The sequence below is a fragment of the Pelobates fuscus genome, chromosome 5 (genome assembly GCF_036172605.1).
Source record: "Pelobates fuscus isolate aPelFus1 chromosome 5, aPelFus1.pri, whole genome shotgun sequence".
In the NCBI taxonomy this organism is placed as follows: Eukaryota; Metazoa; Chordata; class Amphibia; order Anura; family Pelobatidae; genus Pelobates; species Pelobates fuscus.
In genome coordinates this window covers 355,160,626-355,174,369 of record NC_086321.1, presented here as the reverse complement: position 1 = coordinate 355,174,369, position 13,744 = coordinate 355,160,626, and the positions used below count along the sequence as shown (strand labels likewise).

Here is a 13,744-nt window from a genome sequence, read left to right as displayed (position 1 = left end):
ACAATTATATAATCACTCACCACACGAACATTGGACGGGAAGCCAGGAAGACGGGCACATATCACGCTATCTCGACGGATTAGGCTTGTCCAAACTGTCAAGGGACGCTGCTGGGAACCTAGCTGCGGAAATCAGTATCGAGGAGGTGGATAAGGCCATATCGAGCCTTAAGGGCAACAAGGCACCTGGCCCTGACGGATATGATGGCTCGTATTACAAGGCCTTTCGGGAGGAGCTAGCACCTCACCTTGCGACGCTATTTAACTCCTTGAGACAGGGGGGACGATTGGGCCCGGACATGTCGTTGGCTACGATTGTATTACTACCTAAACCAGATAAGGATGCACATCTACCAGAAAACTACAGGCCTATATCGTTGATTAATCACGATGTAAAGATATTAGCCAAGATACAGGCGGACAGACTGAACCCACTTTTGACTACTCTTATCCATGCCGATCAGGTAGGGTTCATTCAAGGCCGACAATTGTTCGAAAACACCAGACGAACGGTCGACTTGATCTGGAAACAAGTGGCGACGAATACACCCTCCCTGATAATATCTATTGATGCCGAAAAGGCTTTCGACAGGGTCAAATGGAATTTCCTGTTCGCGGTGTTGGCACACCTGGGATTTCCGGATGAGTTCCTACAAGTTACGAGGGCAATGTACCATAACGTAAGGGCTCAGATACAGATCTCGGGGGCCCCGCTTGTTCCATTCAGTCTGCACAACGGAACTAGGCAGGGGTGCCCTCTCTCTCCCCTCCTCTTCGTCCTGGCCCTGGAGCCTCTTCTGCAGGCGATTCGCAGGCACCCGAACATTCATGGAGTAGAAGTCGGGGGGGAAGAATTCACCGTAACCGCCTACGCAGACGATGTCCTCCTCACAGTTACGAACCCGCTTGAGTCGATGACAACATTACAGAGAGTTATAGGAGAATACGGGGACCTATCCGGGTACAAAGCAAATATTCAGAAATCCAGCGCGATGCCGGTCGGCATGGCAGGAGAAGATGTGGCTTTGATACAGAACACTCACCACTTACGAATGGAACCGCACTCCCTCAAGTATCTGGGAGTTTACTTAACGGCAGATCCGAACCGACTGTACTCTAGTAATTACGAACCCATGCTACGGACTTTGATGAGTGACATGGACAAATGGTCCGATAAGTCTATCTCTTGGCTGGGTCGTATTCACTCCGCCAAGATGAATATCCTCCCGCGTATACTTTTCCTGTTTCAAGCGCTCCCCATCCGCATCACGAAGTCTCAATTACAGCCGCTGCAAAGGGCGATATGTAACTTTGTGTGGCACAATAAGCGGCATAGAATAGCCAGACAAATCTTATATAGGCGCAAAGATAGAGGGGGATTGGGGCTTCCAAATTTGTATTATTACTATTTGGCGGCCCAGTTGTCCCAGGTGATTATGTGGCACTCCCCTGTGGGGGAAAGGAGATGGGTGGAAATAGAATCTTTGATGGTCGGTCTCGATGTTCCCCAATTCACCATGTGGGTCCCGAGGGAACATAGGCCCATGATTCGAGCAACCTGCCCAGCCATCCTTAATTCTCTACGATTATGGGATGTGAACTGCACCAAGTTTAGACTCGCCTCATCTCCTTCCCCTATGACTCCGATACTTGGGAATCGAGCGTTTCCACCGGGTATGGCCCCAAGGAACTTCCGCAATCTAGAAAAAACCGGGGTTCAACGGTATTACCAACTCTACCGAGAGGGGGCTGTGATCCCCTTTCAAGACCTCCAACAAAACACCCATTTGACCCCAGCAGATTATTTTAGATACCTTCAGATAAGAGACTTTGCTAGGAAACCAGATATTATAGCGGCGGCCAAGGGACAGTTTACCTTCTACGAGAGACTTTGCAGAGATGCCTCTGCCCCCAGGGGGATGATCACCCTCCTATACGCTCATCTTAGTACGGAAACTAAAGAATGGGGTAGACTGGCGTACATTGACAGATGGGAACAAGACTTAGGGGAGGAACTAGAAGGTATCGAATGGCAGGAAATCTGGGACGCAACTAAGAACGCATCTATATGCGTCACACAGCAAGAACAGGCATGGAAAACTATGCTCAGATGGTACACTACCCCGGCCATTTTGCACAAGATGCACAAATTGGATTCTGATGATTGTTGGAGGAGCTGCGGTCTCCGAGGTACGTATCTTCATATGTGGTGGGAATGCCCGACGCTCCAGGGCTTTTGGACGGCTGTTGAAAACTTACTGAGGCAGACCTTCGGCAGACCCCTCCCCTTAGACCCATGGATCTATCTCTTAAATAGAAATATAGAGGGATGGTCGAGAAGGGAACAGAAATTAGTGCGGACGATCACCTTGAGTGCGCGTAGAGCTATAGCAGCGGCATGGTTAACACCGGGAGGGCCGGAGTTCGGAGGGGTGATCTCTAGGATAAAGGACAGTAGGATCATGGAAGATCTTACGGCCAGGATGAGAGGAACCATGGCAGCCTTCCGAAAAGTTTGGGAACCATGGGACAATAGTGCCCTGGGCGATGGAAACACTTGATGCGATAATATTAAGATCACGGCCTGGGGGGTCCCATGCTCGTTCGCCCTCCCCCCCCCCTCCCCCTCCTCTTTATTCCTTAGACCTTCTTTCTTTCCTTTCTTCTTTCTTCCTCTTTCATCTTTACATCTTCCCATAACCCTCGGTAAATGAGGGTGTTCTCTTATATTCTTTTATTACTTGTTTAGTCTCAGTCCGTATAGCTATAGTTCCTTCCTAACACAGGCATCCATTGTGATGGAGAGACGGGGATCCCTGGGGCTCCTCATACTTCAGGTTGTCTCTGGGCTATTGCTCGGGACATAGAACATGTCTAGTAGTACAAAATACACGTAGAGAGGCGGATAGCCTGGAATACCGGAGGTGGATAATGTGTAGGAATGATATATAATTTGAGCTCTGGAAGAGGTTATTAATTATTGTTTACTACTGCACGGGATCTTTCATCACGCTACTTTTAGATATGCCTCTCCTATATCCTAATAAGGAACTTAATTGATGTTACTATAAAATAGAAAAACCCTCGAAGGGGGGCGAGTGATACAGACTGCATAACGTGAGTTACGGTATTTGCTAGAGAAGTTATATTTGTATTTAATTGTATGTTCCTGCATATTTTGGCTTCTGCGCAAGCCTACCAGTTTGTGTTGCTCTTGCCTTCCCTATCGAGTGCAAAAATAAAGAATTTAAAAAAAAAGAAAGCCTCTAGTGGCTGTCTACCAGATTGACTCCACAAAACGACTCTGGACGTCCTCACGCTCTGCATGAGGACGTCCATCGTCTTAGAAAACCCAATACGTTTCATATGGGGAAGGCCTACTGCGCTCATAGCACATACACGTTAGGCCCCCCCCCCCCCCCATCGACTCACATCAGCGGGGTAGAAGCCCAATCCAGTGCTGAGGGACTTTGGTGCTGGAATCAGGTAAGTGGAAAAAAAGTGTTATTTAATCCTTTACTTGCCACTGGGAGTGGAGGGGGGGGAGAGGGCACCGGACCCTTTAGGAATAAAACTTTGTATTCCTAACACTAAAGTTTGACTTTAAGTATACTTAAAACTAGTCAGTAACCATTCCAAATCAATCTACACACACACATATAAACTATTATGATGGTAAGTACACAAGGAAGATGTGCACACTCACTAAACCGCATTCTTCCTAACAACTTCATTTGCAGTACGAGTACACACTGAAGACACTGTAATAGATATTTAAGAGGTAGCCAGTGGTAGATTTCAAATACCAACATTAACTTATTAGACACATGAGAATCTCTTGCAGCTCTAAGGAAACCCAACGACTGTGCCATAAATTATTTTCGTCTATTTTTTTTGATCGATCCCTTAAAAAAGCGTCACAGACTTCCGACAGCGCCATGCTTAATGTTTAGGTAAGCATTGAACATGTCTCTGTCCCAGGGTCACTGGACTCCCTAGGTAGGCCAACCTTTTCATCACTCGGGGTAGGACACTGCTCCTTGTGTCTCTGCTGTGTCTCGTCTATGTGGGAGGGAGTGTGAAATAAAAGCTATTTTCTGATAAAAAAAAAAAAAGACCTTGAAGCCTAAATATCATCTGACAAAAGGATGAGGCAGGATCTGTTGCTGCCATATTATAACCCTCATCCTTTCAGTAACAAATGCTTTTGTCTGTGAATAGGGAGAGAACTGAAACCCATGGGAACTCTTTTTTTTCGGCAGGATGATTTAACCATTCTAGATCATGAGACATTTACCATTGAAATCTCAAGGGGATTTAAAGTGATCTCCAAAAACAGACTGTGCGCAATGCAGTGAGAGTTTTTTGTTGTGCTGAATGGACTTGACATCCTTTAATCATAAATTGTGTTGTGTTTTCTTTAAAGGTACAACGAAAGCTTTAACCCATAGAGGGAAAAAAAACGGAACCAGAACAAACGTTTGATAACTCAAAAAGTTCTACCACCATCATTCTTTTCATATGGTGACATTAAAATGATGTAGCCACGTGCAAAGCATTTCTGGTAATGTGGACATGTGATCTGATGGCAAATATTATGGTCACATCATAATTAAATGGAAGGAAGTAAAGGAACACTCCAAGCATCATAATCAATAAAGCTTACAATAGTGCTTATGGTGCCAGGAGTGTCCAGGCGCACTCCAAGAGTAAGTTGTGAATCCATTTTAGAATGTTTTGACAACTTACGTGGGTCCTGCCCTTTACCGGTGGCCACAGCTGTTCATTTCAACTCTCCTGCAAGGAGTATGCAGTTAGCGTCACTGAGCTTGGTCACGCTCATTGGCTGAGAGCATCAACTGAACACAGCCAATGAGTGCAGCCTTGTATTGGACCGTGCTCAGGTCGAGGAAGACATCCAGCTGCTCCTGCAGTAGATAACTGGGTGCAGCGCAGGCAACCAATACACCCAGGTAAGTTGTCAAACAAAGCAGTTTGACAGATTACTATGGGGGAGCACCAGACCACTCTTAGAACCAAAACTACTACAGCAGACTGTACTGGTGATGGCGGTTTGAGTGTTCCTTTAAATACTAAAACAGGTAATGCATGCACTTTACAGTTTAACATTTGCTAAATATTGGTTATAATTCAACAGGAAACAAATACATTTGATTCACTCGTTAATATTTAGCCTTACAGCATCTCCTACCCCAAATCCAGAATTTAAATCTGTTCCATAAACCACAATATAATACATTTTTGCCATTTTGGTTAATGTTACCTAAATTTTTAAATTAATCTTGAAATTCCAATAATTCTTAGTTTCGTGAATAATACTAATAGTGTTTGTTTTTTTTTTTTGTTTTGTTTTTAAAAAGATGTAATTAGGTGAACTTTGAGACTAAAATTAAACGTCAGCTAAAGTCCAAGGTATTCATTTCCAGATTTATATTTAATTATATATTAACGTAATTATAAAACATGAAACAAATGTTTGATAATCACAAGTTAAAATCAATTTGGTTTTCCTGGAAAATAGATAAATGAAGAAATATATATGACAGGCAATTCTGGTTGACATGATTGGTCTGTTGACCAAAGAACTTCCTAATGACAATATGGGGGGGGGGGGGAGAGTTGACAAATTCCAAAATTTAGGACCAAATAGAAGAGTTGGGAGAAGCTTCTTGTATCTTTTACTTGCCCGTTCACTCCCTATTTTTTTTTAATTCCTGCATTTTCTAATGTGACATAATTTGAGGTATAGAGATTTACAAAGCTCCAATGACTTAGCGGCTTTTTAAGTTTAGAACAATTGACTTTTAAGACTTTCACTGAATTGCTAAAGAAATAGCAAAGCCAACGACATAGTTAGGGCGCTTTCTAACTCAAGTACAAAGCACATTTTGTATTGATTCTTTGTCAGCAAGAAGAGTCTGCAATCCACCACTTCTCTGCTTCACTGATTGTCTGTGCGCTTGTTACGTTTTGCTTTCCAATTACGTCTGTGTGTTATATTATACATGGCATATGCTATACGGTTGTAGGTTTAAAGTGTGATTTGCAATCACACTCTTTAAAACTGTGCATGTTTCCAACTGAAATAAATTAAGATTACTCAGTTTTACACTTGTTACAGCATCTCTTTGTTTTTGGATTATACATTCAAATAAATGTATAACCTCTCGACAGATCATATGTACGAATATTGGGAGACACATTTTATCTGTTCTGCATCTAGTCTTGAACAAAAAATAAAGCAATCAAACATATGTTTATGCTCTCCCCTCCTTTCTCAAAAAATGTTCCCTCCCCAGCTGAGATTTTCCCTGCAGGCTCAAAATTTACTATTGGTTTCAGGACTGATAGCTACAATGTAGCCAGAAATTGACTGTCACTTTAAAGGGACACTATAGTGTCAGGAAAACAAATCGGTTTTCCTGACACTATTGTACCCTGAGGGTGCCCCCACCCTCATGGTCCCCCTCCCGTGGCATTAAAACCCCTTCAGTAGCTCACCTTATTCCATCGCCGGGCTCCCTTACCTCTCCTCCCCCGCCGACGTTAGCATCCTTGTTCAACGTCACAGGAGCTGAATGCGCATGCTCGGCACTGCCGCGCGCGCATTCAAAGTGTACGTAGGAAAGCATTTTTCAATGCTTTCCTACGGACGCTCTGCGTGATTGAGGCATAATATGCCTCAATCATTGCAGATGCGCCTCTAGTGGCTGTCCGGAAGACATCCACTAGAGGCTGGCTTAACCCCAAATGTAAACATAGCAGTTTCTCCGAAACTGCTATGTTTACATCAGGAAGGGTTAACCCTAGAGGGACCTGACATTCAGACCACTTCTTTGAGCTGAAGTGGTCTGGGTGACTATAGTGTCCCTTTAAAAGCCTCTCAGTACCACTGGTGACACATGCCATAGGTTGACACCGGTGTCCGTTTTAATGATTAACCAATATTTTATTTTACAATAGCCGAGAATACAGCTTTGGCTGCTGTAATAGTCAAATAAAATTAGCTTTAGATATTAAAATTGACTTAATTCTATAATTAATGTTTTTTTTTTTTTTTAAAGAAGTAATGCTATCTCTGTCTTTATGTTTGCAACTGACACTGCTTCTTCACATAGTTAGTGAGGCCATGGAGGCAGACATCTTGTATTTTAAGCAGACCTCAACTAAAGTAAATTGAATAGAGAAACTATGGAAACACAATACTTTGTCCATCTAGCAAGAGTGTTGCATTTAGCAAAAGGCTGTAGCAATATCAATGATCTCTCCTAGCTAGTATAACATTAAACGTAACATTACCACAGAAACAACATAAAACATAAACCAACTACAACAACACTTGCCAAACATCAAAACTGATTATTGACAATTTCTTCTATTTAAAGCAGATATCTACTATAACACATTACATAGAAAAAAAACATAATAAACAAAGTCTATAGGTTTATTTACTAGCGGTTTTAAGATATTTGTAGAAAACATTTGTGCTTACAGTTTCAATATATTGTGCTTATCTAATTTACAGGGGCTTTGGTAATAAAGGTAGCGCCTGAGCTGTTGCAGAATTAAAGAATGATACGTTGCCAGTCTTATAATAGTTGGGGATCTGCCTTTGGACCTAAACTGACTTAAAAATACTCTGCAGATCACAGACTCTGTATCCTCTTCTTAAATACAGTAGACTGTATATTTTGTAATTCACATCTTAATAAAAATACATTGCTTAAAAGTATCCCCCAAAAATGCTCAAGTTATCATAATAGGTGAGGAAGGATATTATTAGGAAAATATATTTAATTCTACTAAACAGTTTAGTAAAATGTCTACCAAACTATATAGAGATTGCCATTATCTCAAATGAATAAGGTGATTTATTTTTTAATTAACAGATCCAAAATGTACATTTTGGAAGACAAAAATAAAAAATGGGCATATAAATCAAATACCACTTGTAATATTAGCATTAATCTGTATCTGCCAATCATTGAACACAAATGAATATTAAAGACACCTTGCATTGTCCAATGCACAGAGCTAGGTGGAGTTATCCAATGATATTGGCCCATATAGGCTCTCCTTCCATCCCAAGAGTTATAAATTAAATAGTTTTGGATAGATACACAGTCAGTTAGATTTTCCTGTATTCCCTTTAAAGTGGAGTACAAGTTTCAGATCCTGTAGGTTAATATGTGTGTTATTACATTGCTCGACATCAAGCTTCCCCAAACGCCGGCCCTCCAGATGTTTCTGAACTAAAACTCCCATGATTCTCAGCCTATTTCATTAATAGAATCATGGGAATTGTAGTTCAGCAACATCTGGAGGGCCGGAGTTTGAGGATGCCTGCTCTACATAATCGGTATAGTTGTGCAAACTTTGATGGGGCAACATTAATGCCACAATAATGCATTCAAGCCGCCGTTACTAAAGGTGCCTTCATTTAAACTAAAAAGTCAATTTGCTAAGCACTGAAAAAGATCTCTTGTTCAACTTGGTTTACGTTTTTATTTTCCCCAAATTGGCTATTTTACTCTATATTTTGCAAATCAGTGAACGGATCCCCAATATTGATTTAATATTGACCAAAATATAGACAGACAGGCATGATGGTTAAAAGACAAGTGGTTAAATTCAAAGCAAGGGGTATTTTTCCTAACAGGTCTATCAGTAAACCGTAATAGCGGGGATGTGACAACTGATTTTACCATGAAATAGCAGATTTAGCAAGAAAGAAAAAAAAAGTAAACCTCCAGTTAACAAAGTTGTAACCTTTAAAAAAAAATAAAAAAAAATGTATATGTTATTTATTTATTATAGACCACATTTCGCAAGCTGGTTGATGATTTACCATAGCTCACATCCTAGTAAATAAAATACCTTAATGCTTAAGATTTTAAGTATTTAACCCCTTAAGGACACATGACATGTCATGATTCCCGTTTATTCCAGAAGTCTGGTCCTTAAGGGGTTAAACAACATTGTTGATTCTGTTTTGATAATTTATTTAAACGATTCCATTATGACTGTATATTAAGAAATTGTAATAGATAAAAATATATAAATAAATAGAAGTGTGTGTGTGTGTATATATATATATATATATATATATACACACACACATATATATTTATTGAAAGGGGGTTTTGTCCTTATCTTCTACCGTCTTGTCTAATTCTAAAACTCTGAAAAATCTGCCATTCTTGCCTAAAATTTGTAATTCCTTTGTACAGTCTTCCCAATTCCTGGAATAGCGAATAAATGCATACAAGCAGATGCTGTACCAAAAAAGTTAAAAAAAAAAACAAAAAAAAACACATTCATTGGACTAATAGTAAGATAATGATAGTTCTTACCTATCCTGAGAGTGACTGCACTATGCAGCCTCCTTCTGTATCCCACGAGGACTGGTCTCTATATCACAGCTATGTCCCATAAACGTACCTTGCTGCATTGACTGTCTCTGTTACCTGAGCAGGTCCTTTTTGTCCTCAGAGGGGAGGAGAGTAGACACTTCAAAGCTTCATGAATATTCAGGGTCAAGATTTACCCTTTATTGGTTGCTGATAGGAGCCTGGTGTTTTTTTTTGAAAGGGGGTGGAACTGTGATGAGAAAAGGGGACTAATGCAATGTAGGTAATTCAAGAAAACCACAGCTGTCTATATTGATACAGAGATAAACAGACAAATACAAATCAGGGTTTAACATACTACCCGGTAAATAGTAATTCTACTATAAATGACTAAATATGGAGGCAGAAAATCATTTCATTATTATGATTTAAAAAAAAAAACATTTTTAGGTATCCTCATCATAAATACTAAATATACTTTACTCGTTATTGCAAGAGTGAAATAAATCGGATGTTATGTTTGTTTCTATATTCCCAGTTTTACTAAAGCATACTAATATAAAACACAAATGGTTAAATATACTTTATGTGTGTGCACAATATATAATCTGTTTTATGTAATAAATAGACAGATAGACAGACAGGTAGATAGATATATATAAATAAATAAAAGCACACACACATATGTATACACACACACACGTGTATACATATAATAAATATATATACATAAATAATAGATATATATAAATAAATAAAAGCACACACACATATGTATACACACACACACACACACACACACAAACCTGTCTCGAATAATGCCATCATATCTTCTCTAAGGCCCCATTTTTCTAGACTAAGCAAATTTACATTTGTTAACATGTCTTCATCACTAAAATAGTCCATTTATTTGATTAATTTTGTAGCACACCTCTGCATTTTTTTTTCTATTGCCATAATATCTTTTTTTTAGAGCAGGTGCCCCAAAAAAACACAAATGTATATTTTGGTCCCGAGAACGAATGCCCCTTTTTATACTGGCCTTAGTAACTGCAGATTGACATTGCACATTGCTACCTAGTTTAGTATCTATAACAATTCCCAAATCCTTCTTATGTGTTACTGTCTCTAATTCACTACTGTTTAGTCCCGGCAGGTAGATCCCCAGATGTTGTAGAACTACAACTCCCATGATGCTTTGCATGCCTTTACAATGACAAAGCATCGTAGGAGTTGTAGTTCTACAACATCTGGGGATCTACCTTTTGGGCAGCCCTGGTTTAGTGTGTAAGTTACTTGTGCATTATTTACCCTGAAGTACATAACTTTGCATTTTTCTACATTAAATGTAAACTGCCGTTTGAGTGCCCAGTCCCCCCAATATATCTAAAACATTGTGTACACCGCTCTGCTCAGCATCATTGAAACACTGGGGGCAGCAGTGTATCCTATGCTGTAATGTTATCCATCATTATAAAGGGCACTATAATGATGCACCTTTTGTAATGCAGCAACATTATGGCGTCTTTAAAGGAACACTCCAGGCACCATAACAACTTCATCTAAATTAAGCGGTCATGCTGCCAGGTGGCCCCGTGCACACTCTAGGAAGTGCGGAGTGCAGCCGGGCAAGGGCACCGCTGATTAGCTGAGAGCAGTAAGCCGACACTCTCATCTAATCAGTGACTCCCTATTTGCAAAACTGGCTTGGAAATAAACATACCTTTTCCAAGTCAGTTTTATGAATGGGGAGTCACTCTTTGGATGAGAACGTCAGCTGATCGCTCTAAGCCAATCAGCGGTGACCCTGCCCGGTGGCACCCCATGCTTCCTGAAACGAAAATTTTGAGGCGTTGAGATTGGCACTGGAGGCAACTTTGTGGTTAAACCGTTCGAGAACAGTTTAACCTCTTTAGATAAGTGTGCCACCTGGCAACATACCATACGGCACCATAGCAACTCCGTTTATCTGAAGTTGTTATAGTGTCTAACCTGTCCCTTTAATATATTCTCCTTTTATGTAGTAAAACCTTTCATAAAGCCACCAGCAGGATATTCAGGTGAAAGGAAAGTACCCTTGGGTTTTTCACAAGAATTCATTCAATTCTCTTTTTCCCCCCTAATTCCTCCCCAAAACTGCCGGGAAGATTCCTGTTCATTTTTTAAAAAGTGTTACCTTACTACACTTGCATTAAAGATACAAGACACATTTCCTCAAGTTCTTTTGATGCATTAGACACAAAAAGTCAGTGAAACTGTGCAACAGAGGGTTGGGAGGTGAGCCACTCGCTCTTTAAGTGATGGGTACTTGAGAATCACAATGAGCTTTGTTTGAAGGTGTCAAAACACACGCTCTGTTAGTAGGACAGGTAAGAAGCAGGTGCATTGATGCATTGTTCAAATTCTACAATGCTGGAATTAAGACGTGTACCACTTACTACAATGCAGGGAGGACAGAAGACATCAAGGCATTTAATGTTCAAACTGAAATATACAGGACATGTTCTAGCCACACACTAATATACATGCAACACTTCCCCTGTTACCATGGGACAGAGCCCAATCTATTCGTTATGGAAGTCTAAACTTGCTAAAACACAAAACATGTGTTCTTTGCGTACTTGTACTTTGCTCTGGAATATGTTGGCAAAAATTAAGAAGGAATAATTAGCACATGGAGCACTTAGCATATATTTTACTTTAGAAATATAGAAGGCCAATTATTTAACATTTTGTTATCAATTTTTTAGCAATTTATTATAAACATTTTTATATTAAACATATCCTAAAAAATAGGTTGCAACCCTTCTTCTTTTCTGTATCCCACAAAAATGAAAAACTCATTACAACTCAAAAATAAAGAATTTACAAAAAAAAAAAAAAATCCTAAATGATTTTTGGTTCAGGACATTTTCAGCTTTTCTTAAACACCCACCGTGAATTAAATTGTGTTTCAAGGGATGATATGATAATCTAGAAGTAGGCATAGGCAACCTTCGGCACTCCAGATGTTTTGGACTACACCTCCCACAATGCTTTGTCGTCATTATGGGTGTAAGAGCATTATGGGGGATGAAGTCCACAATATCTGGAATGGTTGCCTATCCCTTTCAAGAGGATACCAAGATAACACATGAGCTTAGCTATTAACACTGTGTTCAAGCCCCAGCTTCCGTAAGCAATAAAATGTACATAAAAGATATATATTGCAACAATACACGGATTTTATTCTTGATTTTCTGAAAATATAATTTGTTTAAGCTAAACTTGCAAAATAGTAAAATATACCCCCAAGTGTACATTTCAAGAAAGAGGACCTCCATACATATAAAGATAGCTTTATATGATTGAGGTAGAGGTACAATCAGAGGCACTCACAAAAGCCCATATTAGCAAACACAAAAGTAACAAAACAAAATGAAACGAAATAAAACTCTTGAAAATATATATCCATCATATTCAACAAGGAACTTGATGGGGAGCTGTATTCATTATGGACTTATGCCCAGACACTACCAGCAATTCTCACTATTAGTTATTTATTATAGTTTGAATGCATCCAGGATTAACAATATTCCGTTTAACGGCTTGATTTATTACTGCATATGAAAAGCAGTGTAAGCAACAACAAAATAGACTTCTTTTAAAAAAAACAGTGATATTTACTAGTCTGACTCACGGTCTTAGACAGTAGGCTAATTATTCCTGCAAAAATACGACACTGTAGCTGTACAAAGTAGCCCTGCGTTTTCTTTACAAACAGCGAAATTACACATGCGTTATCAACCAGTCCAAAAGTAGGAGAAAAACTCATATTTGGTGTCATTAAAAAAAAAAAAAAAAAAAAAAAAAAATGCCAAATCACAGTGCTAAAAAGTGCAGGGTTAAACGTCCAGTCAGTGCAGACTACATGCACCTTCGTCAGGGACTTGATGATCGACAAGGGTTCATAAACAAAGGGATTTAACTCCTAAAAGGCAGACGATTGAGCATTGAGGCTGCAGGGGCATGTTCTATACACCAAAACTGCTTCATTAAGCTTAAGTTGTTCAGGTGACTATAGTGTCCCTTTAAGTAACTTGTGAAAGCATGACAGAATAAGGATTGGTATTGAAATGCAATTCTTGTATTGGAATCTTCAAGTCTAGGTTAGATTTTTAGATTTTTCTACTTTGGAGCATACTATGGGTTATTTTTTTTTGTATTGACATATAATTATATTTTGAGGGCATCCTTATACACGCCAGACAGCTCTCCCCATCACCTTTGGGAGAGCAATTACCTACCGTTTATCCATTAGTCAGTTTGAAACAAGGTTGGAATCAATCACTATGTTCATCCGGTAGAATAAGAGAAGCTGTTACCAGCTGTATT

The 13,744-nt window shown here is 39.6% G+C and overlaps 2 protein-coding genes across 3 annotated transcripts in view; both read right to left on the bottom strand.

Moving 5' to 3' along the window:
- The window catches only part of TMPRSS9 (transmembrane serine protease 9), a 76,401-nt gene extending 66,878 nt beyond the window's left edge, over positions 1-9,523 (bottom strand). The window contains exon 1 of one of the 2 annotated variants that reach the window (XM_063455970.1): positions 9,488-9,523. The gene's annotated coding sequence lies outside the window, so the exon portion shown is untranslated. Of the gene's footprint in view, positions 1-9,373; positions 9,463-9,487 lie in introns of those variants that run through there. The other variant, XM_063455969.1, reaches the window with a different exon arrangement.
- SPPL2B (signal peptide peptidase like 2B) overlaps positions 1-13,744 on the bottom strand; it is a 132,335-nt gene that overhangs the window by 57,662 nt on the left and 60,929 nt on the right. The gene's annotated exons all lie outside the window — the stretch shown is intronic.